Raw genomic sequence first — 27,138 nt, forward strand, 5'->3', positions numbered from 1 at the left:
CTTTCCTATTCACATGTGGTCTGCGGACCAGGTGGGAGTTTGGTAGAAATGCAAAACCTTGGCCCAGCCCGACTCACTGAGTCAGAATCTTCATCTCCACAAGACCCCTGTGCGATTTATGTGCACATTAAATTGAGGGACTCACTGGTGTAGATTAAGTTTATTTCAAATAAAGTTACATAAAAACCATTTGCTTTCCTTCAGGTCATTAAATTCCACAGTAATGCATATGAATGACACGAGAAAGATGTTGCTGTTGCTATTTTCTTTTACTCTCTCTTCTACTAAAAAATAATATCTATATTATATCTCTTTTTCTAGATATTTGTTTTTGTGAACTGGAAAAAACAGAAAAGGAGGAATTCCCTTTAGGATGAAGGACACATACAAGATCTTCAAGGGCAAATACCAAGCTGGAATTATTGTTCTGTTAAAAATCCTTTCCTGTTGTTGTTGTTTTTTAATTACAAGATAAAAGAAAACATGGGGGCTTCCCTGGTGGCGCAGTGGTTGAGAATCTGCCTGCCAATGCAGGGGACACGGGTTCGAGGCCTGGTCTGGGAAGATCCCACATGCCGCGGAGCGACTGGGCCCGTGAGCCACAATTACTGAGCCTGCGCGTCTGGAGCCTGTGCTCCGCAACAAGAGAGGCCGCGATAGTGAGAGGCCCGCGCACCGCGATGAAGAGTGGCCCCCGCTTGCCACAACTGGAGAAAGCCCTCGCACAGAAACGAAGACCCAACACAGCCATAAATAAATTAATTAATTAATTAAACAAACAAAAAAAAGAAAACAGCCATCCCAGTTGATGTTAACATTTTAATGTATGAAGGTTGAGTTAAGAAGAACTGGAAGTACCCAGTTAAGATTCTGCCATTAGAGTTTACAGGTAACACAAAACTAAAAGTTTTTAAAATACTTAGAAATGAGGCTTTTCCTCATTTCCCTGTATAATCCATCAGCGAGTGCTGTCGGTTCATGCGCCCCTGTATATTTCCAGGTGTTCTCCATTTCCTCTGAAACCCTTTTCATCCAAAATCACCATCATCTCTCTCCTGGGCCAGAGCATTAACCACCTAACTGGTCCTCCTAACTGGTCTCCCTACATTCCCGCTTGCCTCTCTCCAATCCTTCTCAGATGGCAAACAGAGGGACCTTTGTAAACATAAATCAGACCATCACCTTCATGACTCAAGGCACTTCATGACACTGGCTCCTGCACGATGGCCCTATGGGCCCTACGTGGAAAGGCCCCTGCTTCTTTCACCACAGGGTATCTCCCTGCTCTTCCCAGGGTACACCTCCCACCAGCCTCAAGCCCTGATTTCTGGCCCTTTTCTGCCTCTGGGTCTTTGTACCTGTAACTCTCACCTCACCCCAACACATATACTCTGGCTTTTTTCATATTCTCATCCTTCAACTCAAAGTTTCCCTCTGCAGATAGGTTTTCCTGGCCTGGCCACATTATTTGAATAGCACCTGGCCCCTTACACCCCAGTCACTTTATCTCAACACTCTTTCTTTTCTAGTATCCCATGGTTCAACCTATAATAATCTTGCTGCTTGGGTCTCCTGTTTTTATTTATTTATTTATTTATTTATTTATTTATTTATTTATTTATTTTTGGCTGCGTTGGGTCTTGGTTGCTGTGTGCGGGCTTTCTCTAGTTGTGGTGATCGGGGGTTACTCTTCTTTGCGGTGCATGGGCTTCTCATTGCGGTAGCTTCTCTTGTTGCGGAGCACAGGCTCTAGGTGCATGGGCTTCAGTAGTTGTGACGAATGGGCTTAGTTGCTCTGCAGCATGTGGGATCTTCCCGGACCAGGGCTTGAACTGTGTCCCCTGCATTGGCAGGTGGATTCTTAACCACTGTGCCATCAGGGAAGCCTGGGTCTCCTGTTAACTGCCTGTCTCCCCAACTGGACTTTGTGGTCTGTGAAAATAGAGACTGGTCTATCTTTTTCACTGCTCTGTCCCTAGCACCTAGCACAATATCTTACACAGAGAGATGCCCAATAAACATTCGATGAATGAAGCAATGAATGAAATGAAATGAATTAACATTACCAAGATATGGCTCTTAGATGGTTATTAAATATGTGTTGTAGTTAATTATTTCTTAGTAACTTCTTTCAAATAGAAAAAAAACTTAAAACATCCTAATGATATCATTGAACTATAAATCGTTAATATCACCTTCATGTTTCTCATTAATATTATAATCTCTAGATATCATGGCCACTAAACTTAGGAGAATATATTTGTCAACCAAATCATCTAGCCCCAAATCACCTTTGATAGTGCCCACAGGTATTTTCCTAAGAATCACATCTAATGTCACACCTATGGTAGACACAGATAGTTGTTTACACAATCTGTTCTCCCTTCTCCCTTCCTAATAGAACCTCTATTGTTTTTGGAACAGAAATGTGTCCAGATAGCATTTCTCAGCCTTCCTTGAGGTAAGGTGAGTGCCATGAAACACATTTCTGGACAGAGAGACAGAAACTTTAAATCTTTTTTTTTTTTTAATAATTTTTACAGGTTTATCTAGGATATTCTTTTTTTTTTTTTTCCTTTTTTAAAAAATTTATTTGGTTGCACCAGGTCTTAGTTGTGACAGGCAGGCTCCTTGGTTGCAGCTCACGGGCTCCTTAGCTGTGGCATGCATGTGGGATCTAGTTCCCTGGTCAGGGATCGAACCCGGGCCCCCTGCATTGGGAGCACGGAGTCTGAACCACTGCACCACCAGGGAAGTCCCCAGAAAGTTTAAATCTTTAGAGAACGTTTTGCATTCTTCCTAAGGACTCCACTAATTGCTATGGGATGCTTCCACCAATTTCCAGTCTGAGACTTGAACATGGTGGCTTGAGCTACCGCAGCCACCACCCAACCATGAGGAGAAGATGAGAGAATCACAAAGACCTTGCCCCTGACACCCTCGAGACATCGAACCAAAACCAGCAACTACTAGCCTTCAAATTTCTTGGTGAAAAACAAACCTGAGTTTGTTTAAGCCACTGTTTTACCAGGTTTTCTGTATTACTTTTTTTTGACATTTGAAATTATGCTGATTGGCTAGCATAGGTTTTTTTTAATTTTTATTTTTATTGAAGTATAGTTGATTAACAATGATGTGTTAGTTACAGGTGTGCACTCTATTACTTTAAAACCTGCAGTGTCTCTACTGACTATATGATAAAAATCCAGACTTCTTCCTGTAGAACCCAGGGACTTTCACAGTCTAACCCAAGCCACCTTCTACCATCACTTCTCATTCTTCAGCCATGCCTTATTACAACCCCTCAACAACCTGCTCTCACCAATGCTTTCTACACATCAAATGACTCTGAACTTCTCCCCTTGTCCTACTACATCGCACATCTCCAAACCTCTGTGTCTACTACTCCTCTTACTACCTCCTGCTGGAACCTCCAGTTCCAGCATCCTGCCCTCCATAAGCCTTCCATGTCTCTCTGAGTCAGTTTCCTTGCCCATTCTTCTCTGCCTCCCAATGTCATTACAGTACTTATGACATTGCGTTGTAATTGGCCCATTATGGATTTGTTCCCTCTAGTCTGTGAGACATAGGCCTGGTATGTTAGTCATCTTAGCATCTTAAACACCTAACATTCCACTGGTTACCATAACCCCTAAAAATCATTCATCAAATAAATGAATGAATGTCTCCCAGCTCACAGCTACTGTTGTTTTAAAATCATTATATCTCACTGTGTTTCTCCCTGAATTATTACTTTTTTTTTTGAGCACCTACTATGTGCCAGACTCTATACTAAGCATTAGGGATAAAGCACTGAACAAAACAGACAAAATTTTGTCCCTGTATAGATTTTCCTCTATTGAAAAAATTTATGGAAATGAAGTGAAAATCAATTAAAGGATATTACAATAAACCAAATCTGAGCAGTAATAAGTAATAAAGGTAGGGTTGGTAAGGTGACACACCAAGGAGCCAGTGTAGTGCAAAAAGTATCATTCAGAAAATAAAAAATAATTCTAAGCCTACCTCATTAGAATATGAAGAAGACAGTCAGTAATAATCTAATTTCCACTGTTTATGCTAGATACAGTTACTACTAAGGTATAAAAAAAGGAAAATGAAACAAATGTTTCTATGTATACATTCAGATATATGTGCAATAAGGCTTATTACATTATTGTTTACAATAGTCAAGCTTTGGAAACAATCTAAATATTCCTCAATAGGGGATTCATTAAATAAAATATGGTGATTTCATACTGTGGAATATTATGCAGCCATTAAAAGAATAAGAAAGTCTTATAGCTACTGATATAGAAAAAAAACCTCTAAGATATGTTACTAAAAGATAAAGCAATACACAGAATAACATAGGTAACATTTATTTCTTAAAGGTATGTATATGTATGCAACGTATTTACTAAAGTTATAGAAATAGAACTGCAGAGAGAAGGAAAAACAGAAGGATGGAAGGAAGGAAGGAGGGAAGGAAGGAAGGAAGGAAGGAAAAAAGGAAGAAAAACTGACACAAGAAAAATGAAAAATCTCAATAGTACTTGTATCTGTAAAAGAAATTAAATCTGTAATTTCTCTCCCAGGAAGAAAACTTTAGGCCCAGCTTACATCGGTGATTCCTTGAAACCTTTAAGGAAGAAATAACACCAGTCTTACACAAAGTCTTCCAAAAAAAAGAAATAAGGAAATATTTCCAATCTCATTTTGTGAGGGCAGCAGGTTGATATCAAACTCTGACAAGAATTTTATAAGAAAGAAACACAACAAGAACAAGCCAGTTTCTCCCATGAACACAGATATAAAAATCATACACAAAATATAAGCAAATCAAATCTAGTAGTATATGAAAAGGATAAAATACCACAACCAAGATTTGTTTCCACTAGAAATGCACAGGTGATTTAATACTTAAAATCTTTTAATAAAATTCAACAAACTTAAAGAAAAAGAAAACAGAAAGTTCATATGGTCATCTCAAAAGATCCAGGAAAAAAATAATCATTTGATAAAACTCAACATTCATTCATGGTAGAAAAACTTTGTAACAAATTAGGAATGCAGAGGAACTTCCATAATCTGATAGCCACAAAAACAAACCAAAACAGAAAAAGCCTACAGTAAACATCATAATTTATAAAGGAAGGAGCTGTCTTTAGTCAACTGGCACATACTAGGTACTTAAGAAAGAGCTGTTGAATGAATAAATCAGATTTAATTTATTTTATTCTAAAATAGAAACACTAAAACATGCTTGTTACAAAATAAGATTATCTTAGTAAGACAGTAACTGCTATTAGAAAATATTTCCAAATTATCTGTTAAAAATAAATAGAACATCTGGTAATGGCACCAGTTCCTGAGAGTTTACCATGATCCAGTCGCCTTACATTCGTTACCTTATTTAATCCTTACAAAAGGATTAATAGTATCTGCCACAAGGCAAATACTATTAATATACACACTTTACAGATGAGGGAAATAAGGCTTAGAGTCACACAGCTTGCCTAACTCACGTAGTTACTAAAGTGCAGAAGGATTTGACCTCAAACAATCTGTCTCTCACAATACCTTTTTAACCACTATGTTACACTATCTTCAATTTTTAAACCACTTTTCACTACAGTATGTAATTTTGGAAAGCCAAAGAGAAAAAAGGGGGAAAAAAAGCAATAGGCAGACTCCTACTTCCTAAAAGGAGATATGAGACATAATGAAAGTGCTTGAAATGGCACATATTGGAGCCAAAATGGTGGTTGTTAATAAAACTGAGAAAGGGTGGATTGCTTTCCCACAGAAATTGTGGAAACACAGATGCTGTCCAACCTTAGAAATGTAAAATTGTTCATGTTTTTGATCTCTGGACCAAAGGAAAAACTACAAATTCCAATGTTTGGAACATTTAATGGAAGAGTTTTAAAGGAAACCATTATTATAATCATGGTACCCACCAGCATTATGAGAATCCAAGCTCTGTCAACATTTCTTTATAAATTCACTATTAGGACTCTCTAACTCATCCAGTATTATTCAGTTAGAGCTTAAAAATCTGAAATGTAAGATCTTAAATTGTGAGTGATATTATTCCAAGAATTATGCAGAGGAAAATGGATATCATGTGATACAGACACAATAGAAAAATGTTTGGCTTATGCAGGATTTTAACAGGTATTAGCTGTCTTTTACTTTGTTTTTCTTGCTTTGGAAGAAGGTTTAGGGGAGAAAGGTTGACCTGGGATGGAAGATTGTATTGTCAACTCAACCATGAGCAAAATTTTTAAAGTTTAGTATGTTATATACAGTTTGATAAACTCTTTAAAAACCTAGATATTGTCTCCACTTTCTGAGCCTACACAAAGGCTTGGAATCTCATAAAAAGAGATTATTTTTAAGAACTCTGGCACTTTGCTTTTAGTCTAAACCATAAAACAAACAAAACAAACAAACAAGCAAACAAAAAAACGAAAGAATAGTCATTTCTAATCCTGTCCAGTACATTCCAGCTAAATGGAAGCAAGAAGACATAGAATAAAAGGAGCTATTCGGTCATTTCAGAACTTCAATAAATATTGAGTTAAAATCTTTTCTCAATAAAGGTTAAGGCTGAAGAGCTCTGATTCCTCTGAAAATGCTTCTCTTATCTCTAACCTCCATGTTCCTTGACATTATTATTTTTTTCATCTCCCTTCCTTGAGATGACTTGTCTTTAAAACTAAATCAAAGGTGAAAAAAGAAATGTAGCAAATTGTATCTCACAAAGGCAAATGAAATAAACTTTAATGACTCAATCTGGAATTATAGTTCATGTCACCATTTATCACGCTTGAAAACCATGATGAACGTTTTGTAGGATCACATTACATGGCTAAGTCAGAAGAGAATGAATGAAACAATGCAATCCATCTGATTCATTATGGCCAATCTCCCCAGTCACAAATATGGAAGAAACCAAGAACACTTAGGCCCTTCATTGACACTGAAAAATAACATAATGAATTGTCCAAGGCCACCCCATTTTCCTGGAATCACATAAATGTAACCTTATGTGGCTTCTTTTGCTAATCTATCCAATTCAATTTTTACCTCACTGGATCTTGAAAAAAATACAGTGTACATGAAGTTCTAACTTTAAACTCCCTCTGCCTCCTAGGATTACTAAAAATCAATTGGTTGATTGTTTAAGTGCAAAGTAATTTAGATCTATTTTCTGGTAGGGCCTGGTGTTCCTTACCAAAAGAATTGTCTGACTATTTTACCTAATCTAGCATTTTTTGCTTCTGGATTTATTTTACATAGTAAATTTCTGCATCAAGTGTTCACTTAATGGGTAAAGCCTTAAAATAATAGACCCATTTTAAATAAACTGTCCAATAAGTAAGGAAAGTCTTGAAACTATGGGAAGTAAGGCTATTTCTACTATTATGCTTTAAATCTTATGGTTCACACAATTTTCTTATGTACACGTTTTGGCTACAAGTACATCCTAATATTAAATAAAAATGGTTTCAAAGCAAACTGATTCATGTGTCAGCATAATCTAAATACAGAAGGTATAATCTTATAAGTACAAATGGTGCTAAAATTCTGAAGTTAGAAGGTTTACTGTAAGTAAGAAGCCAAAAGTTCAGACACTCAACCAAAGTTGATCCAAACCTCTTGGGTTGGAAATATCACAAAAGTGAGCTTTTCCACAAAATGTCCTGTATTTCCTGTTTTTAGCTAAGCTGGAAGTGCAGTAGGAACAATACTTATTATGGCATGTCATTGTGTCTACTTTGGGTTTGAAAACACCAAGCAGAGACTATAAGCATGACGAATCAAAAGGAAAAAAATGAGTGGAGAGGTGTTCTGGGCTAAGAAAGGGAGAGTTAATGGAAACAGAATTTCCTTACTTGACCACCAGTTAACCATAGCTTGGATTTCCAACGTGCTATGAGTCACGAGCAACTAGCTCCAAAATAACACAAGAACATCTTGGGCTAGATCATTACTGGAGTATATTGTTAATAAAACTTCCAGAAAAAAAATTAGCAGACATAGTTATTCAAGGGGTAAAATGGTACTCATGTAAATTCCTTTTTACAGAATAATCTGGAAATGAGATAGCGCAAACAACTTGCTAGACAGATAGACAGACAACTTGCTAGACATTCACCACATTCATTTAGAAATTTTAGGCAAAAATCACAGCTCTCATCAACAGGGTTGATAATAACTCTTCACAGGAAGAGTGTGGAATTGTTAGACAGAACACAGGCTGAATTTTCAAAAGCAAAGTCTCAAAAGTTTCATGGATTGTGAACACAGAGGTATATTTTCCAAAAGGCCACTTAATGCTGTTGTCTCTAACATAATTTCTTACAGTCTTTAACCTAAAACTTCTTAGTTGATAAACCCAAACTACTAATATTCCACCATTTAGTTAACATATTTATTGAATCTGTGCAATATTGGTTATGCATACTCAGTTAAGAAAGAAAATTTGGGAGCTGTTCCTCTTTTCTACTTGATTGCTCCATAATGAAGGGCATGCTCTGAAGTTGGACAAGTCACTTAGTGATGCAATATCTAAGGGTCCCCTTAGAAATATTACTTGCCCCCTAACAAATCAATTCTTAAAGATGAAAAAACAAAAAAAAATTAGTAATAATGAAAAACAGGAAAAGAAAACAAGTGTTTAGGATTTGCAGCCAGGACGAGAGAGTCTTAATAGTATAATATATTGACACTAACTATAAAGGAAGTTTGTGAGTCCTTGTAAAGAAGAGTGAAAAGTAAGAAAACAATGAAATGAGACAGCAGAACTGAGACACAGGTCTGGGTGTCACTAACTTCCTCATCCATCCGTTTGTGGAGGCCTGTCAGTCCCAGAAAAAGGAGCAGGCCAAGTGGGGTGGTCAGGTTGCCATCCTGGGTGTCTAGGGCTTGGCGGTGCAGTGACCCAGCCAAGGTCAAACAGAAGACCAGAGACTGCAACACTCAGAACTAGCCCTGGGGCAAGTTCTACTCTAAGACTAGGGTATGAAGCCAAGCAGGGCAAGAGTCAGTAATTCTAGAATAGAGAGCTATGCCAGAATCACAGACCCAAAGATGCTGAGAGGGCCTAGACCTTTGTAGAGAGAAGGATGGCAGGCCTAGAATGTGCACTAGGACATGTCTTAGAGTCTGGGGCAAAATCCAGCACACGAGGGTGCTGTTTTGTTCTATTTCTGTGGTTTTGGCAATCTCCATTTTTCCACAGTTCCTGCCTCTCCCCTTTGTTTACACCCTGGACACTTCATATGTGTGTTACTTGTGTGTCCCTAGGAGTTTGTACTCCACGTTTGAGTGACACTTAACATGAAAACAGATTAATCAAGTGCACATACTGTGTGTTTATTATTCATTTTTATGGCTGGATTAATAATTTAGTAACTTTAGTTAATGGTTAAAAAAGGAGAGAGATAAAGAAATAATAAGTGTCAAAGATGGCAGAGGAGTAAGACATGGAGATCACCTTCCTCCCCACAAATATATCAAAAATACATCTGCATGTGGAACAGCTCCTACAGAACACCTACTGAATGATGGCAGAAAAACTCAGAATTCCCAAAAGGCAAAAAGCTCTCCACATCCATGACAGTGTGGCTGACAGGGTCTTGGTGCTCGAGCCAGGTGGAGGCCTGAGCCTCTGAGGTGGGAGAGCCACGTTCAGGAAATTTCTCCACCAGAGACCTCCTTGCCCCATGCAGTATCAAACGGCAAAACCTCTCCCAGAGATCTCCATCTCAACGTTAAGACCCAGCTCCACTCAATGACCAGCAAGCTACAGTGCTGGACACCCTATGCCAAACAACTAGCAAGACAGGAACACAATGCCACCCATTAGCAGACAGGCTGCTAAAATCATAATAAGTTCACAGACACCCCAAAACACACCACTGGACTCGGTCCTGCCCACCAGAAAGACAAGATCCACCCTTATCCACCAGAACACAGGCACCACTCCCCTCCACCAGGAAGCCTACACAACCCACTGAACCAACCTTACCCATTGGGGCAGATACCAAAAACAACAGGAACTACGAACCTGCAGCCTGTGAAAAGCAGACACCAAACACAGTAAGTTTAGCAGAATGGGAAGACAAAGAAATATGCAGCAGATGAAGGAGCAAGGTAAAACCCACCAGACCAAATAAATGAAGATGATATAGGCAGTCTACCTGAAAAAGAATTCAGAGTAATGAGAGTAAAGATGAAACAGAATCTTGGAAATAGAATGGAGAAAATATAAGAAACGTTTAACAAGGACCTAGAAGAACTAAAGAGCAAACAAACAATGATGAACAACACAATAAATGAAATCAAAAATTCTCTAGAAGGAATCAATAGCAGAATAACTGAGGCATAAGAATGGATAAGTGACCTGGAAGATAAAATAGTGGAAATAAATACCACACAGCAGAATAAGGAAAAGAATTGAGGATAGTCTCAGAGACCTCTGGGACAACATTAAACCCACCAACATTCAAATTATAGGGGTCCCAGAAGAAGAAGAAAAAAAGAAAGGGTCTGAGAAAATATTTCAAGAGATTATAGTTGAAAATTTCCCTAACATGGAAAAGGAAACAGTCAAGTCCAGGAAGCACAGAGAGTCCCATACAGAATAAATCCAAGGAGAAACATGCCAAGACACATATTAATCAAACTATCAAAAATTCAGTAAAAAGAAAAAATATTAAAAGCAGCAAGGGAAAAGCAATAAATAACATACAAGGGAATCCCCAAAGAGTTAACAGCTGATCTTTCAGCAGAAACTCTGCAAGCCAGAAGGGAGTGGCAGGACATATTTAAAGTGATGAAAGGGAGAAACCTACAAACAAGATTACTCTACCCAGCAAGGATCTCATTCAGATTCAATGGAGAAATTAAAATCTTTACACACAAGCAAAAGCTAAGAGAATTCAGCACCACCAAACCAGCTTTACAAAAAATGCTACAGGAACTTCTCTGGGCAGGAAACACAAGAGAAGGAAAAGACCTACAATAACAAATGGAAAACAATTAAGAAAATGGTAATAGGAACATACATATGGATAACTTCCTTAAACATAAATGGATTAAATGCTCCAACCAAAAGACATAGACTGGCTGAATAGATACAAAAACAAAACCCATACATATGCTCTCTAAAAGAGACCCACTTCAGACCTAGGGACACATACAGACTGAAAGTGAGGGGATGGAAAAAGATCTTCCATGCAAATGGAAATCAAATGAAAGGTGGAGTAGCACTTCTCATATCAGACAAAATAGACTTTAAAATAAAGACTATTACAAGAGACAAAGAAGGACACTATATAATGATCAAGGGATCAATCCAAGAAGAAGATATAACGATTGTAAATATTTATGCACCCAACGTAGGAGCACCTCAATACATAAGGCAAATGCTAACAGCCATAAAAGGGGAAATCGACAGTAACACAGTAATAGCAGGGGACTTTAACACCCCACTTTCACCAATGGATAAATCATCCAAAATGAAAATAAATAAGAAACACAAGCTTTAAATGACACATTAAACAAAATGGACTTACTTGATATATATATAGGACATCCCATCCAAAAACAACAGAATACACTTTCTTCTCAAGTGCTCATGGGACATTCTCCAGGATAGATCATATCTTCGGTCACAAATCAAGCCTTGGTAAATTTAAGAAAATTGAAATCGTATCACGTATCTTTTCTGACCACAACGCTGAGACTAGATATCAATTATAGGAAAAAATCTGTAAAAACTACAAACACATGGAGGCTAAACAATACGCTACTAAATAACCAAGAGATCATGGAAAAAATCAAAGATAAAATTTTAAAAATACCTAGAAACAAATGACAATGAAAACACGATGACACAAAACCTATGGGATGCAGCAAAAGCAGTTCTAAGAGGGAATTTTATAGCAATACAAACCTACCTCAAGAAACAAGAAACATCTCAAATAAACAACCTAAAGTTACATCTAAAGCAATTAGAGAAAGAACAGAAAGCCCCCAAAGTTAGCAGAAGGAAAGAAATCATAAACAACAGATCAGAAATAACTGAAAAAGAAATGAAGGAAACAATAGCAAATATCAATAAAACTAAGAGCTGGTTCTTTGAGAAGATAAACAAAGTTGATAAACCATTAGCCAGACTCATCAAGAAAAAAAGGGAGAAGACTCAAATCAATAGAATTAGAAATGAAAAAGGAGAAGTAACAACTGCAGAAATACATAGGATCATGAGAGATTACTACAAGCAACTATATGCCAATAAAATGGACAACCTGGAAGAAATGGACACATTCTTAGAAATGCACAACCTGCCGAGACTGAACCAGGAAGAAACAGAAAATATGAACAGACCAATCACAAGCACTGAAATTGAAACTGTGATTAAAAATCTTCCAACAAACAAAAGCCCAGGACCAGATGGCTTCACAGGCGAATTCTATGAAACATTTAGAGAAGAGCTAACACCTATCCTTCTCAAACTCTTCCAAAATATAGCAGAGGGAGGAACACTCCCAAACTCATTCTACAAGGTCACCATCACCCTGATACCAAAACCAAAGATGTCACAAGAAAAGAAAACTATAGGCCAATATTACTGATGAACATAGATGCAAAAATCCTCAACAAAATACTAGCAAACAGAATCCAACAGCACATTAAAAGGATCATACACCATGATCAAGTGGGGTTTATCCCAGGAATGCAAGGATTCTTCAATATACGCAAATCAATCAATGTGATAGACCATATTAACAAATTGAAGGAGAAAAACCATATGATCATCTCAATAGATGCAGAAAAAGCTTCTGACAAAATTCAACACCCATTTATGATAAAAACCCTCCAGAAAGTAGGCATAGAGGGAACTTACCTCAACATAATAAAGGCCATATATGACAAACACACAGCCAACATCATTCTCAAAGGTGAAAAACTGAAACCATTTCCACTAAGATCAGGAACAAGACAAGGTTGCCCACTCCCACCAAATTATTCAACATAGTTTTGGAATTTTTAGCCACAGCAATCAGAGAAGGAAAAGAAATAAAAGGAATCCAGATCAGAAAAGAAGTAAAGCTGTCACTGTTTGCAGATGACATGATACTATACATAGAGAAATCCTAAAGATGCTACGAGAAATCCTAAAGATGCTACCAGAAAACTACTAGAGCTAATCAATGAATTTGGTAAAGTAGCAGGATAAAAAATTAATGCACAGAAATTTCTTGCATTCCTATACACTAATGATGAAAAATCTGAAAGAGAAATTAAGGAAACACTCCCATTTACCATTGCAACAAAAAGAATAACATATCTAGGAATAAACCTACCTAATGAGACAAAAGAACTGTATGCAGAAAACAATAGGACACTGATGAAAGAAATTAAACATGATACAAACAGTTGGAGAGATATACCATGCTCTTGGATTGGAAGACTCAACACTGTGAAAATGACTACACTACTCAAGACAATCTACAGATTCAGGTCACTCCCTATCAAACTACCAATGGCATTTTTCATAGAACTAGAACAAAAAATTTCATAATTTGTATGGAAACACAAAGGACCCTGAATAGCCAAAGCAATCTTGAGAAAGAAAAACAGAGTTGGAGGAATCAAGCTCCCTGACTTCAGACTATACTACAAAGCTACAGTAATCAAGACAGTATGGTACTGGCACAAAAATATACATCAATGGAACAGGATAGAAAGCCCAGAGATAAACTCACGCACATATGGTCACCTTATCCTTGATAAAGGAGGCAAGAATATACAATGGAGAAAAGACAGCCTCTTCAATAAGTGGTGCTGGGAAAACTGGACAGCTACATGCAAAAGAATGAAATTAGAACACTCCCTAACACCATACACAAAAATAAACTCAAAATGGATTAAAGACCTAAATGTAAGGCCAAACACTATAAAACTCTTAGAGGAAATCATAGGCAGGACACTCTATGGCATAAGTCACAGCAAGATCCTTTTTGACCCACCTCCTAGAGAAATGGAAATAAAAACAAAAATAAACAAATGGGACCAAATGAAACTTAAAAGCTTTTGCACAGCAAAGGAAACCATAAACATGATGAAAAGACAACCCACAGAATGGGAGAAGATATTTGCAAACGAGTCAACTGACAAAGGATTAATGTCCAAAATTTACAAGCAGCTTATGCAGCTTGATATCAAAAAAACAAAGAACCCAATCCAAAAATGGGCAGAAGACCTAAATAAACATTTCTCCAAAGAAGATATACAGATTACCAACAAACACATGAAAGGATGCCAACATCACTAATCATTAGAGAAATGCGAATCAAAACTACAATGAGGTGTCACCTCACACCAGTCAGAATGGCCATCACCAAAAAATCTACAAACAATAAATGCTGGAGAGGGTGTGGAGAAAAGGGAACCCTCTTGCACTGTTGGTGGGAATGTAAATTGATACAGCCACTATGGAGACCAATACAGAGGTTCCTTAAAAAACTAAAAATAGAACTACCATATGACCCAGCAATCCCACTACTGGGCATATACCCTGAGAAACCCAGAATTCAAAAAGAGTCATGTACCACAATGTTCACTGCAGCTCTATTTACAATAGCCAGGACATAGAAGCAACCTAAGTGTCCACTGACAGATGAATGGATAAAGAAGATGTGGCCCATATATACAATGGAATATTACTCAGCCATAAAAAGAAATGAAACCGAGTCATTTGTAGTGAGGTGGATGGACCTAGAGTCTGTCATAAGGAGTGAAGCAAGTCAGAAAGAAAAACAAATACTGTATGCTAACACATATATATGGAATCTAAAAAAAACAAAAAAATGGTTCTAAAGAACCTAGGCGCAGGACAGGAGTAAAGATGCAGACGTAGAGAATGGACTTGAGGACACGGGGAGGGGGAAGGGTAAGCTGGGACGAAGTGAGAGAGTGGTGTGGACATGTATACACTACCAAATGTAAAATCGATAGCTAGTGGGAAGCAGCTGCATAGCACAGGGAGATCAGCTCGGTGCTTTGTGACCACCTAGAGGGGTGGGATAGGGAGAGTGGGAGGGAGTCGCAAGAGGTAGGGGTTATGGGGATATATGTGTTTGTATACCTGATACACTTTGTTTTAAGCAGAAACTAACACACCATTGTAAAGCAATTATACTCCAATAAAGATGTTAAAAAAAAAAAGAAAGAAAGAAAGAAAGAAAGGAAGAATGGGTCTCTTGTTTGGTGGCAGTCAGGCTCCCTTCCTGGAGCCGTGCTGTTGGCGGGTCTGAAACAGTCCTGAGCTCCACTGTGAGGCCACATGTAATTGATGGTAAAGCCTAGAATAGCCTTGCTGGACTTGAATCTAGAAGACTATGTGTATTTATGTATTAAACTTTGATTCCATGACAAAAAGACTGTGTTTGATTTCTTCAGAAGGACTTGCCTAGCTGAGGGAATCCTGACACGAAGGAAACTCAAACTACATAGAAGCAAAACAAACACATACGGTGTGGCTCTCCTAATTTATCAATTGCATGAAGATGAAACCCTGATAGTGAGTAATTTACTGGGGCAAAGACCATGTCTCATTCACTTTTTATTTCCCAGCATCTAATCATAGTGTCTGCCATATGGTAGGCATTCTGTAAACATTCAGTGAACTGAACTGGACCGTGTTGTTTCATATTTCCACTGCTGGTCTGCTTTCATCCAGGTAACAACTGTATGTGACCTTGGCTCAGCCTTCACTTCCTCAGAAAGACCCTCCCTGACCTCCCCAACTTGATCCATTCCCCCTAGTAAGTTATATTATTATGCACTCTCCTTCAAAGCACCTATCACAACTATAATTTTATATTTATTTACAAGGCTCTTTGAGATAAACAATACAAACCATAAACAATAAAGTCAAAGGAGGCATCATGCCGGGCGAGGCAGCCTCGGACGGCCCACGGAGCTGCAGCCGCCCTTCGAGCCCTCCTTGCCGACACATGCTCCAGTTCCTGCTTGGATTTACTCTTGGCAACGTGGTGGGAACGTATCTGGCTCAGAACTATGACATACCAAACCTGGCTAAAAAACTTGAAGAAATCAAAAAGGACATGGACACCAAGAAGAGACCCCCTAGTTCATGAGGCCGACTCCGGCACCGCCTCCTGGATAAACTGATTCTACTGTTCTCGAGGGCCTCCTCTACCATCTGAACCAAAAGCTTTTGTTTTCATCTCCAGCCTCAGCAATTTTCTTCTTTGCTAGACCCCGTATTGCCTTACAGCACAAATGGGGCCACAAGTTAAGAACAACCCTTACTTTTCAAACATCCTTACTTCTTCCCTTCCTCCTTCCAGCCACTTGGGAGGTCCTGAGAATGGAATTATGGTGCTAGATTAGTAAACATGACCTTAAATTAGTAGTCTCTCCCTTATTTTTGGGGATTTCTACTACCGTTTTCAAAAGAAAAATTGATGAGTTTTGTAGAGCTGATGAGATAAAAATAATGCTGATTTCACAGTCTAGCAATTATATTGGGTGTTTAAACCTCTGGTACCAAATTATGTTGTTTCAAAGTAGTAATTAAAATGAAAATCTAGAAGCCAGTTTCTGGTGAATTATCCACTAATTTTATGTTGTTGTCAGGAAGCTCCATAGTTGCTAATTTAACCAATAAATCAATTTGCTATTCATTAACCAAGAAACTCTGTTCTGAGAACCCTATCAGGAACTGGAGAATTTAAAAGTATTTAAAGTAATGGCCTTTGTCCTCAGTAGAATTCATAGTCTAGTATGCATATTTTTTCTTAATGATGCATTTGATCTGGCTCTATTCTCTCATAAGAATCATACTTATTTCATGGGATTACAGGCACATTTGACACTACATGGTAGATAAGTGAGAAGTTGTCTATAAAGGAAATTTTATGCCTTTTTACATTAAAAGAATTGTATTTACATTCTAACTTTATAGTGATTCTCATAAGAAGACTTTTTGTGTTTTTCTTTCTGCAACCATAAATTACTCTTGTAATTTTTCAAATGTATAATAGTCCATAATTTTTTTTAATTGAAAAAAAAGTGTAAATACATAACTTTCCCCCTGGGTCAATACAAAGTGATCTGCGTTGTCCCTCACCTCCTTGTTTTCTCCCTGGATTCAGGCACTCGCTAGTTTCCTATATCCTTTTGCGAAAGATTTTGTGCCTGAACAAACACATGTACGGGGGTGAATGATAGCAAACTATATACGGTGTTTTCCCCAGTGGAGGTCATTCCATATCCGTAGGTAAGGAACAAAGAACCTCTTTCCTTTTTTGGCTACATAAGGTTCTACTGAATGAATATACCATAATTTATTTAATCTGCTTACATATCTGTGCAGGGGGATAGCTCCAAGCTAAAGTCCTGGAAGTGTAATTTGCACTAAATATAAATAAAGGCCCATTTCATTGGGTGTTTTGTTCCAGAGGGCTTGTTGGGCAGCTTCACTGATGATGCCATTTCTCAAGACATTTTAGCAGAATTAGTAAACCGGAAGAATGGTTTAGGGACCTTTTTTTCAGACAGTGATGCCACTGATACTAAATGTGATTATAAAATGAAGTGATTCTACTTCTGTTTGAAAACATGGATCTTTCATAAATGGAGATAAGTTTTGTCCCTGTCAGGTTGTACTGGTGCGTGAGACAGGTTAGGATCATATTATGGTTTGGCTTCTCCCTTGCAGTGTGATCAGGGGCAAGCAGCTTATTTTTCTGAAACTGTTGTGTTCTCTGTAAGATGTGGATGCAATACCTACCTCATAGGGCTTCCATGAGAAACAGGTGAAATAATGCATGTGATGTGTAGCACAGTGCTTTGCAAATTGTCCAATAAATAGTAGACATTAGTCCAAAAAATTTAAAAAGTAAAAAATAAATAAATAAAGTCAAAGGAGGCAAGAACTGTGTCTTTTCGTTTTCCGCTCATGCAGTAAATATTGTTTTTGTTGGCTCTCAGTAAATATTTGTTAAAGCAGTGAACCAAGAACCCATAATTTTCATGGTTTCCTCTCATTCTAATAATACTCACAAGGCCTCAAATAATATGAAATACATTATCCAGCACACATTCACATAATAGTCAGAGCTGGGAAAGTAAGTTTGTGCCACAGGCCATCCAGTTAGGAAGAATTCTGATAAGGCAAAGGAAAAATGCAAATATCTTTCATTATAGCCAGAAGTACACCAACCTGGAGAATGCCATAGAAATTTTTGTGGAGAAATTTTTCTTCTTTTATAGGCATCTCAGTTGTTTTATTAAAAAAAAAAGAAGATGAAGAAGAAGAAGAAAATAAAGCATAATCCATTAAGTTTAACCACTAAAGGTCAAAAACTCCCTAATATTGTCAGTTACATATGACCCAACCTAGCAGACTACGTATATTTACATAGTTTAGTTTATCACACGTGAGCAGTTTTTCTATAGTATTGTTTTCTGTACCTTGGAAGTAAAAAAAAAAGAAATACTGTCCTGATCCAAAATACAGTACTAAAGGAATATGAAATGTGGTGAATGACAAAGTTCTTTTCTGGTTAGAGAAAAAGAAAAAGCAGAAACTGAAACTTAGTCATGTTTAATCTAATATCTGAACACTTATAATAAACCAATATATCCAATTTTTCCAATCAACAACTTAAGTAAAATTCCAGAAGAATGATTAAGGCAAAAAAAACCATCCTAGGAGGCTACTGATTCAATTCAGTTGGACCATAGTTTTGAAGCAACTCCTGTGTATCAGGCAGTGTACTCAGCACAAACGATGCAGCCATGAAAGACGCAGGTACAGTCCCTGCCCTCAGGAATTTACAAGCACTGAAGGAGTCCCCAGTCTGTATCTCAACCCTTCACAACAGTTCTATCTTCTTCCAATTCTTTGGGGAAAACTCCTGGCCTCAGGCAGGTCCACAAGGAATGCTCTCCTTCCCCTAAGGGGAATTACTTCTCTTCACTTAGCCTGAATTCTTAGGAACAGTGCTATGTACCAAATCAGGTTTCAGTAAATATTCTTAGAATAAATGAAAGAAGAAATTAACTAATCACCCAACTGATAATGAGAGGGAGCTGTGTAAATGAGGAGTTGGATGAGAATACCCATGCCTTGCTTTCCACAAAGTTCAGGTTTTCTGGCTTGACTGATCTTTTACCTGATCCTGAGACAAAGAAGACATTTTTATGGCTGATTTAAGTTAGCCTTACCCAAAAGTAAAAGTTCAATTTTCTTCTTTAACCATGTAATATGTGCACCAAATAACTCTAGCTCTTACAAGGTAGAAGAATCTCAGTTCTGTCACTGTGTGACTTGAGAAAAATTACAAACTCTCCCTGTGCCCATTTTTATAACTGTAAAATGTTGGTAATCATGTAGTAAATTTGTGAGGATTAAATAAGGCAATATATCTAAAGCGCCTGGTACAGTACCAGGCATAAGGTAAGCTCTCGGCCAGTATTGGTATTATATTATGCATGACTTGTAGCATTATTATCCCTCTTTCCATGTATTTTTTTATTGGGGAAATCAAGGTACTGGTTAGATTGAAGAGCTCTGGTTAAAAGGCTCAAAACAAGATCCAGTACCTCCATTTAATCATTCTACAAATATTTATTGAGCTTCTGCAAGGCATCAGGGTTGACCAGCTCCCAGAATCAAATGGGTGACTTACTGGGGGCTTGGAAGGGAGAAGGGAGAACTGTGGAAGAATAAGTAAACCAGAAGTTAATGGGCCCAAACTAAGGTCTAAATCCTGAAGACAGAGAGCATAGATAAAAGGGGTCAGGCACAGAAGTGAACCTCAGAGTCCTTGGGCAGCATTAAGTCTTAGAAAATTGTATTAACCTTTAACAAGAGGAGAGTCCAAGGTTGGAGAACTTTCTTACCCATGACTGGCCCCTACCTAATCTAGACTGCTAAAAAGAATTCCCCATCTTAAATGATCTTAAAAAATAACAGAGATGGTTTGTTGTGTTAACGTCCATCATCATAAAAAATCAAGAGAGAGAACACAGTTATCTTGCCAAGAACTGGAGGGCTATGCAGAAATGGAAGTCTAGTAATGAGCTAAGGATGAAAATCCAGCCTGGTGAGGAACAACGAGGATAATTTCCAAATATGTTGAGCAATAAAATGGGAAAATAAAAGCAGTTCCTCAGACTGAAGACCTATATCCCAGGTTGGCTCAAGGCTGGTCTTAAAGAGACTGAAGTCTGCAGGGGAAGAGGAGCAGTGAATTATCTAAGAATCCCCAACTTCTCTGCAGTGTCATGATTTGCTGATTGGTCTCCACCAACTACGTATCTGGTTTCCACAGACAATGTTCATTGTGAAATGCCAGAATCATCCTGCTAAAAATACACAAGACTCAGGAAACCACATTCATGGACTCCAAATGTCTTGTGTTTGTTTTTTGTTTTTTGCACTAGACCAGAGATTAGGAGAGGAGGAGATGGCCTGAGACATGTCAGAACTGTGCGGTGAAGGCTATTTGCAAACTAACATTCATACTTTTACAGATGCTGGAAGAATATGTGACATGCCTGTGTCAGAGACAATTGACTTTATTCCTCTCAGCAGTAGTGGTAGCCAGAATATCATTATTTTCTTGCACTAGTTCCAAAAGAGCCAATTCCCATAGGGCAACACAAAGAGGGTCAGGTGACACCTGTACATACAATAAGCATTATAGGAGAGGGACCCTGAGCTTAGGGAACCTGAATCTTTTATACTGGACAGTAAGCATGCCTGCCCTTTGCTCTGAAGGGAGACACTATCTACATCTTCTAAGGCTGTTCACTGCACAAACATTCTGGAAATAATAGAGTGGGATAAAGTTAGTTATTTCCTTTGCTCATAAGACAGGGAGAAATGTGAGACTCCAAGACACTCCAAGAATTGTCTCCCAATATGACCTTGACACTAAGAGAATTCACAGAACATGCTTTAGTGCTTGGCGTCCTGTTGGTCCATGCCTTAAATACCTGTGGATCTGCAAAGTCCTTTCTGATTCAGGATGTCATCTAATCTGAACAAACCATTATTGCCCATTCCCAAGAACATTTTCCTGAGCTTGTCAAACCACTTACGGGTATTCATTTCCTCTTTATTAAGGTCAGCACAAATTTCTAAAACTATTGTTTTTTACCATTTCCCAAAATGATTTAGGGATTCATATGTAAAAGGCTTCTGCAAAGTAGAACATCTCTCTTCCACTAGCGCTAGAACAGTAATCAAAATATAGTCTATACCTATCATGGATTTAAGGTAGGCATAGTCCTTCTTTATACTATGAAAACATTTCAATAATAACAATGCTCCTAGCATCCACCTACCATTCCACCCAAGCCTCCTAAGTAAGGATGTCAACGCTGAAGAGTAGCAAAGGCATGAGTCCTGGCTTTAAAGCTTACTATCTATTGCCTTGGGTGAGTCACTTCGTCTACCTTAGCCTCCTTATTGTGAAATAGGTGTAATAATACTCACTCTCCCTACCTCACACAATTTTTGAGGAAGTCAAATGACTTAACATCTGTGAAAGCATTTTATGATCAAGAAAAAAATCTTAGCCTCAGAAACTGGGTCATGATAGTATCAATATATTAGGCAGAGTTGTGGTATAATCAGTTCTTTGCAATTGGATTCATGTGTTATTGGGTATACAGAGGAAATCTCTTTATCATCAAGGATTTGTGGGGGAGGGGAAGGGATGAGGCTGTTGGGTGAAAAGGGGAGGGGGTGGGAGGGAACACAATGTTATTTCTAGGTCAGAAGCCATTTCCAAATATATAAAATAGCCAAGGTTTTATGATACCAAACATTGGCTTTGGGTTAATTTTTAGTTGAGAATCAGTGAATAGAAAGAAATAAAATATACTATCCACTTTTCATTAATATCTTCATTAATCTGCCTTCCACGTTTTTGCCTTTTCCAAGACACCAGTAAGACTACTGTCAGAGTATATTATTTTCCCCCGACAGTGTCAGGGTGGGCTACAAAAAATGCACAAAAGTCTCAAGAAAAAACAGTTTAAAACCCATAAAAGATGGATTGCAACTGGTGAAACAGTTCTCATGCTGCAAATTACAAAGACTTGGATCAAAAATTCTGTTCTCTGCCTAGTTTTCCAGAAATGGAAAACCTTATAGACTGTTAATATAGTAAAAAGGCACAGAGTACAAGCACTGACAGATCAAAAGTGGGAAGCAAAGAAACCAGGAGAAAGTAAAAGGGACAGAGATCTGCTACTGATCCAAATAGTTCTGAAATAAAAACTAGAATAAAAATGAAAAAAAAAAAACTAAAACATGCAAATACATTCTTATGACGTTGCATTATTTCCTTTGGGAAGAAAACTTGATCTAGATTATTTCTACTCCCTAAGATCTTGTACTCTGTTCTCTTTTCAGAAGTTGTCAAATTTTGGTAAAGATACCACTTAAAGGAAATAGATTTTCCATTAAAATTAAAGTTAACAAAAGCATCTCTCAGTTCCCTAAGTTCCCTTGAAAATGCAAATGCTTTGAATCAGCAATGGAATTAGATATGTCTAAGTATGTTTCTAGTAGCATCCAATAGTCTAGAAAAAAGCAATCCATAGAGCTTCCAAGTATGAAGTCCCTTTCTGGAGAACAGTGAGTTCAGAAGTCAGTTTGTGTACCATGTGTCTTTTATGTTCTATTCTGTTTCCATTCTCTCTTAGCTTATTTTGACCTGTCTTCTAGTTCATCAATCCTGTGTCTTCTAGTTCAATAATGTGTTCACCTGGCTGTTCAAAACATCCAAAGTTTTTAATATTAAATATTGTATTTTTCAGCTCAAGAAGGTCCATTTGATTAGTTTATATGGATTCCAATACTCTGTTGAAGATATATTTTCATCTATTTTGTACAATATTTTCTCCATTTTCTTGATCAGATTAACCATAGTTATTTTAAAGTCCCTATCTGATAACAGCAATATCTAAATCATGTATGGGTTTATTGTCTTTTTTCTCTTGCGTTTTGGTCTTTTTTTTTTTCCTGTTTTAAAGCACATCTTGTAATTTTTTATTGACTGCTGAGTATCATAGAGACTCTGATATGGTCCTTAAAAGAGAGTTAAATGGTTTTCTGAAATTCAGGAAAAAAATGCTGGTGGATCAACTGATCCTGTCTAAGCTTGATTTAAAGCTCTGTTGTATTTCCTTTTTCCTAGGGTAAGGTCCCTACTCCTAGGGCTTGACAGACAGGGTCTCCACTGAGATCCTGAGGTTGTTTACCAATGCCCCTGTACTTTGGCAGCACTTGAATTCCTATCTCTCTCCCCAGTGTCATGAGGCTAAAATACCCCAGAGATCTGTTTTTTAGCCATTCAGATGTCCTTTTGTGCTACATTTCTTGAGGTCTTCGTCCTGCTTATGTACAGACTAGTAGTTGACAACTGACTTGAACAGAATTTATATGGAGATATTTGGGCTACTTTTCTGAGGCTTACTCCCCTCCAGAAATTTTCCCCTCTAGTTCTAGCCACTTTGTTTGCCCCAAAGTCTGATATCATTCTCCTTAGTCCAATAACAATTGCCACTTTCTTCTTATACTTCACTCACCTGTGCTAAAATTTAGACAATGCTCTCACAGGGGTAGCTAGGGAGAATTTAAGTGCAGCCAATGCGTTTCTCTTCTCTCAAGGATCATAACCACCCTTGTGTCCCGACTATGTCGGTTGCTCTCCAATGTCTTCAACCTATTATCTTACATATTCTGTCCAGCTTTTATAGTTATTTATTGCAGGAAGGTTTGTCCATTACAAATGACTCCATCACGGAAACTAAAGTCTACAATACAAACGTTATTACAGAGAACGCTTAGTGTGGTAAGCTTTCAGGTAGAAGCAAGCACAGATACATGGATCATGATACAAAAGAGAACCAGATACCCTCCTTAAGGCTGGTAGAGCAGTAAACGTTGTTCGACATGGTAGAATAAAGTAAGGGAGGATTCACTGTATAGTGGGCAGCCTACTATGATAGCAGGCAATAGAGAAATGCTGATTTACTGTAACGAACAAAAATAAGCACAATTCAACATCAAGGTAGCGACAATCAGGTGAGCACTTGTAACAGGGGCTAGGTGATCCTCAAAATTCTGAACTTTAATATGAACAAGGCTTCTAGAAGGCAAGGAATCCCGAAGTGAGGCCTAGCATAGTTGCACGGGTCTCTGGTGCCATTAATTTTCCCTGCCAAAGGAAGTCTTTTATTTTGTCTTGATCATGGCTAATCAATCAAGCTTAATCATTGAGAGGAACCACTCTAGGCTTAAAGCAACTTTGACTAGTTAGAATAAACAGTGACCTTGGCCATCAGTAATTACATAAGGAGATATATTTCTATCAGGAGATCTATACTCCATTACCACCCGTTCAGGTTCCATTGTAGGATTAGACTACAAGAAAGAACCCTCCATCCTCAGCATTATTCAACTTCATCAGTGACCTAACCATCCAACAGAGATCAGGAGGCATCCAGCCCATGGGATTTGTGACTCACAGCAATAACTAAATTACTTACTTAATAAAAAAATCATTAAAAATAAAGTAACTTTTTTTGCTTTAAAAAAGTTTAAATAAAAATATAAATTAATAAAAACTAATCGAAATCCTGCCTTTCCTTCCAGTATATAAGTATTGCATTTACCATGAACAGAGCATTATATAATGATTAATATTTAATGTTTAAAGAATTAATATTTTTCACACAATTTTTACTTTCTAGCTAAGCCACTACAAGAGACACAGTATTTATTTATGCATCTCTCTCTACATTCTTCTTGTACCTATGAGGGAAAAGATGGCGTTTTCATCAACTTGATATTCCCAGGGCGTAATATGGTGCCCAGTAGGTGCACAGAGCAGGTGATTAACAGATGATTAATGAGTTAATCAATTAAACACTGGGATGGATTTGCACTGATCCAAGGACATGCCCGTCATGCTGATATCAAGCTAAATGGACTTTCTGTCAAGTACAACTCTCTAATAAAAGTGGAGAAGAGAAAAGGATGTGGATTGTTAAAGGGCTCTAATTTACAGATCCTTTACTAGGAAGGATACAGGGTAAAATCAAAAGAGCAGAAGAGGAGAGGATATTTATTCAAGAACTGGCTCCACCACTGTCTGTCTGAGAGTGTGTCTTTGAGTAAGGCGCACATTGCCTACGGAGTCGGTTTCCTCACCCGTTGAAGGGGAGGTGCGCTCACGGGCTTTGCAGAGTTCTGCAGAAGCGGTGAGCCCAGCTCCAACCCCCTGTCTTGAGACAACTACAGCTTCTCCTCCTGGTTTTTATAGGTTACACTTTTGTAATTAGGTGCCATGGTGAGAAGCTGGAAAAGCATAAGACCGCATGATCAGAAGTGTTTTCTTCCAACTTTACCAGTTTCTAATTCTATATATATTTAACTAGCTGAGAAAAAAAGAAGCTGTCAGTTTCTCTAATCAGAACCAAAAATTAAACTACTACTTTCACGGTGCTTACTTTTGGCAGATTTTCTAAGACAAACTCCCAAGACTTTCATAATTTTTAAACTCACATACTTCGTGAATATTTAGTCCATGTCTTAAATACCCAGAATTCCTGACAGCGCTTATTCTGAGAAGTAAGGCCACATCTAAAGGGACTTCGTCTATTTAACAAATATTTCTTTAGAAGAAAGCCTCAGTTTCAAAGCAAGATAATTTAATTTAGTAACTAAGCTGCTAATTTACCTTGTTTATAAAATTTTTACTAATTGAAAACATTATTCTTCTGTTTCTCATTCAATGGCCCTTAGCGTGAACTAACAATGCTTATGAGATCACTGGAGCACTGAGAAGCCCCTCTGCGGAAAGTGAATTTCCCCTGATCCCTAATTTTTTTTAGTTTCTTAATTGGGGAAAATAAATCTTTCATCTTCCTTGATAATCTTAATTATTAAAGTAAATATAATAGTCTCTAACATTTGGGGAGCACTTACTATGTACATCAACGCTATTATAAACACTTTAAATAAACTATACTTCATTGAATTCTCACAACAACCCCCAAAGGTAGGTTTCGCTATGCTCTCCATCTTCCAAAGGGGCAGCTGAGACACAAGCTCTCACACTTAGTGAGGGGCAGAACAAGCCCCACCCAAGTGCCTGACTCCTGAGCCCAAGTCTGGAGACTCACTGCTGCATGTCAGCAGCCAATGCAGGGCATTAACGTCCTGGGAATGAAACAAACCAGGATGCTGAAAATTACTAAAAAAACAGCCTTAATTTAGAATTCATGTTATTCTTTTCCGTTTATTTTTATTTTCCTCAGAATATATTTCCCCATAGTAAATTAAATAAGATAGGATGAAGTAATGAGAAAAACACAAAACAATGGAGATGGAGCTAAAGTCAGCAAACCTGTCCTTAGCACCAGTTCTGCCACTAACTGGTTATGTGGCTTTGGACAAGTCTTTAAATAGCTATTCCAAGCCTCAAGGGGAAAAAAAAAAAAAAAAACAACTCTAATTGAACCTACCTAAAATTCATGAGGCTTTTAGGGAGCCATATCAATAGTATTATTAATCACCAAAACATGTGTGATAATTATTATTATTAAGGGAATAACTGCAAATAATAGGCATGCTTTACTCTATTATACAATTCTAAACTGAGCTTAAAAAAATATTCTAAGACAGTTTAAAAATGTTTCCTTTGTTTCATGGGACTTTTCCTAAAGATAACAGTAAAACTGTCACTATTTCCTGTAAGACTCTTCATTACTCTGCAACTTCCTGAGGATGAACCACATTAAATAAACTCTAGAGAGGCCACAGTTAGAAGACATGGTACTTAGCAAACTCTACTTAAGTTTATTCATTTTCTAGAACAGATGCCTTGCCTTTTGTTTTTCAGAAAGAAAGAAATTTAAATTAAAAGCACATATTTTTTGATATATTTATGTCAAATAAAATCTAGTCTACAAGTGGAAATACTAAATAGTAAGATTTGGTCGGTATGTGATCTTATGGTAGAATTTCCACTGGGATTGTTCCTTTCTTTCATACCTTAC

General features: G+C 37.6%; 1 protein-coding gene and 1 pseudogene across 18 annotated transcripts in view; one reads left to right on the forward strand and one right to left on the reverse strand.

Moving 5' to 3' along the window:
- LOC309666889 (uncharacterized protein) overlaps nt 1-27,138 on the reverse strand; it is a 307,631-nt gene that overhangs the window by 262,049 nt on the left and 18,444 nt on the right. The window lies entirely within an intron of this gene.
- LOC309666906 (short transmembrane mitochondrial protein 1 pseudogene) lies at nt 791-27,132 on the forward strand (annotated as a pseudogene). Its single transcript has one exon. The product of its transcript is annotated as a short transmembrane mitochondrial protein 1 pseudogene (transcript).

The sequence above is a fragment of the Balaenoptera physalus genome (assembly GCF_965194825.1).
Source record: "Balaenoptera physalus genome assembly, chromosome: 9".
In the NCBI taxonomy this organism is placed as follows: Eukaryota; Metazoa; Chordata; class Mammalia; order Artiodactyla; family Balaenopteridae; genus Balaenoptera; species Balaenoptera physalus.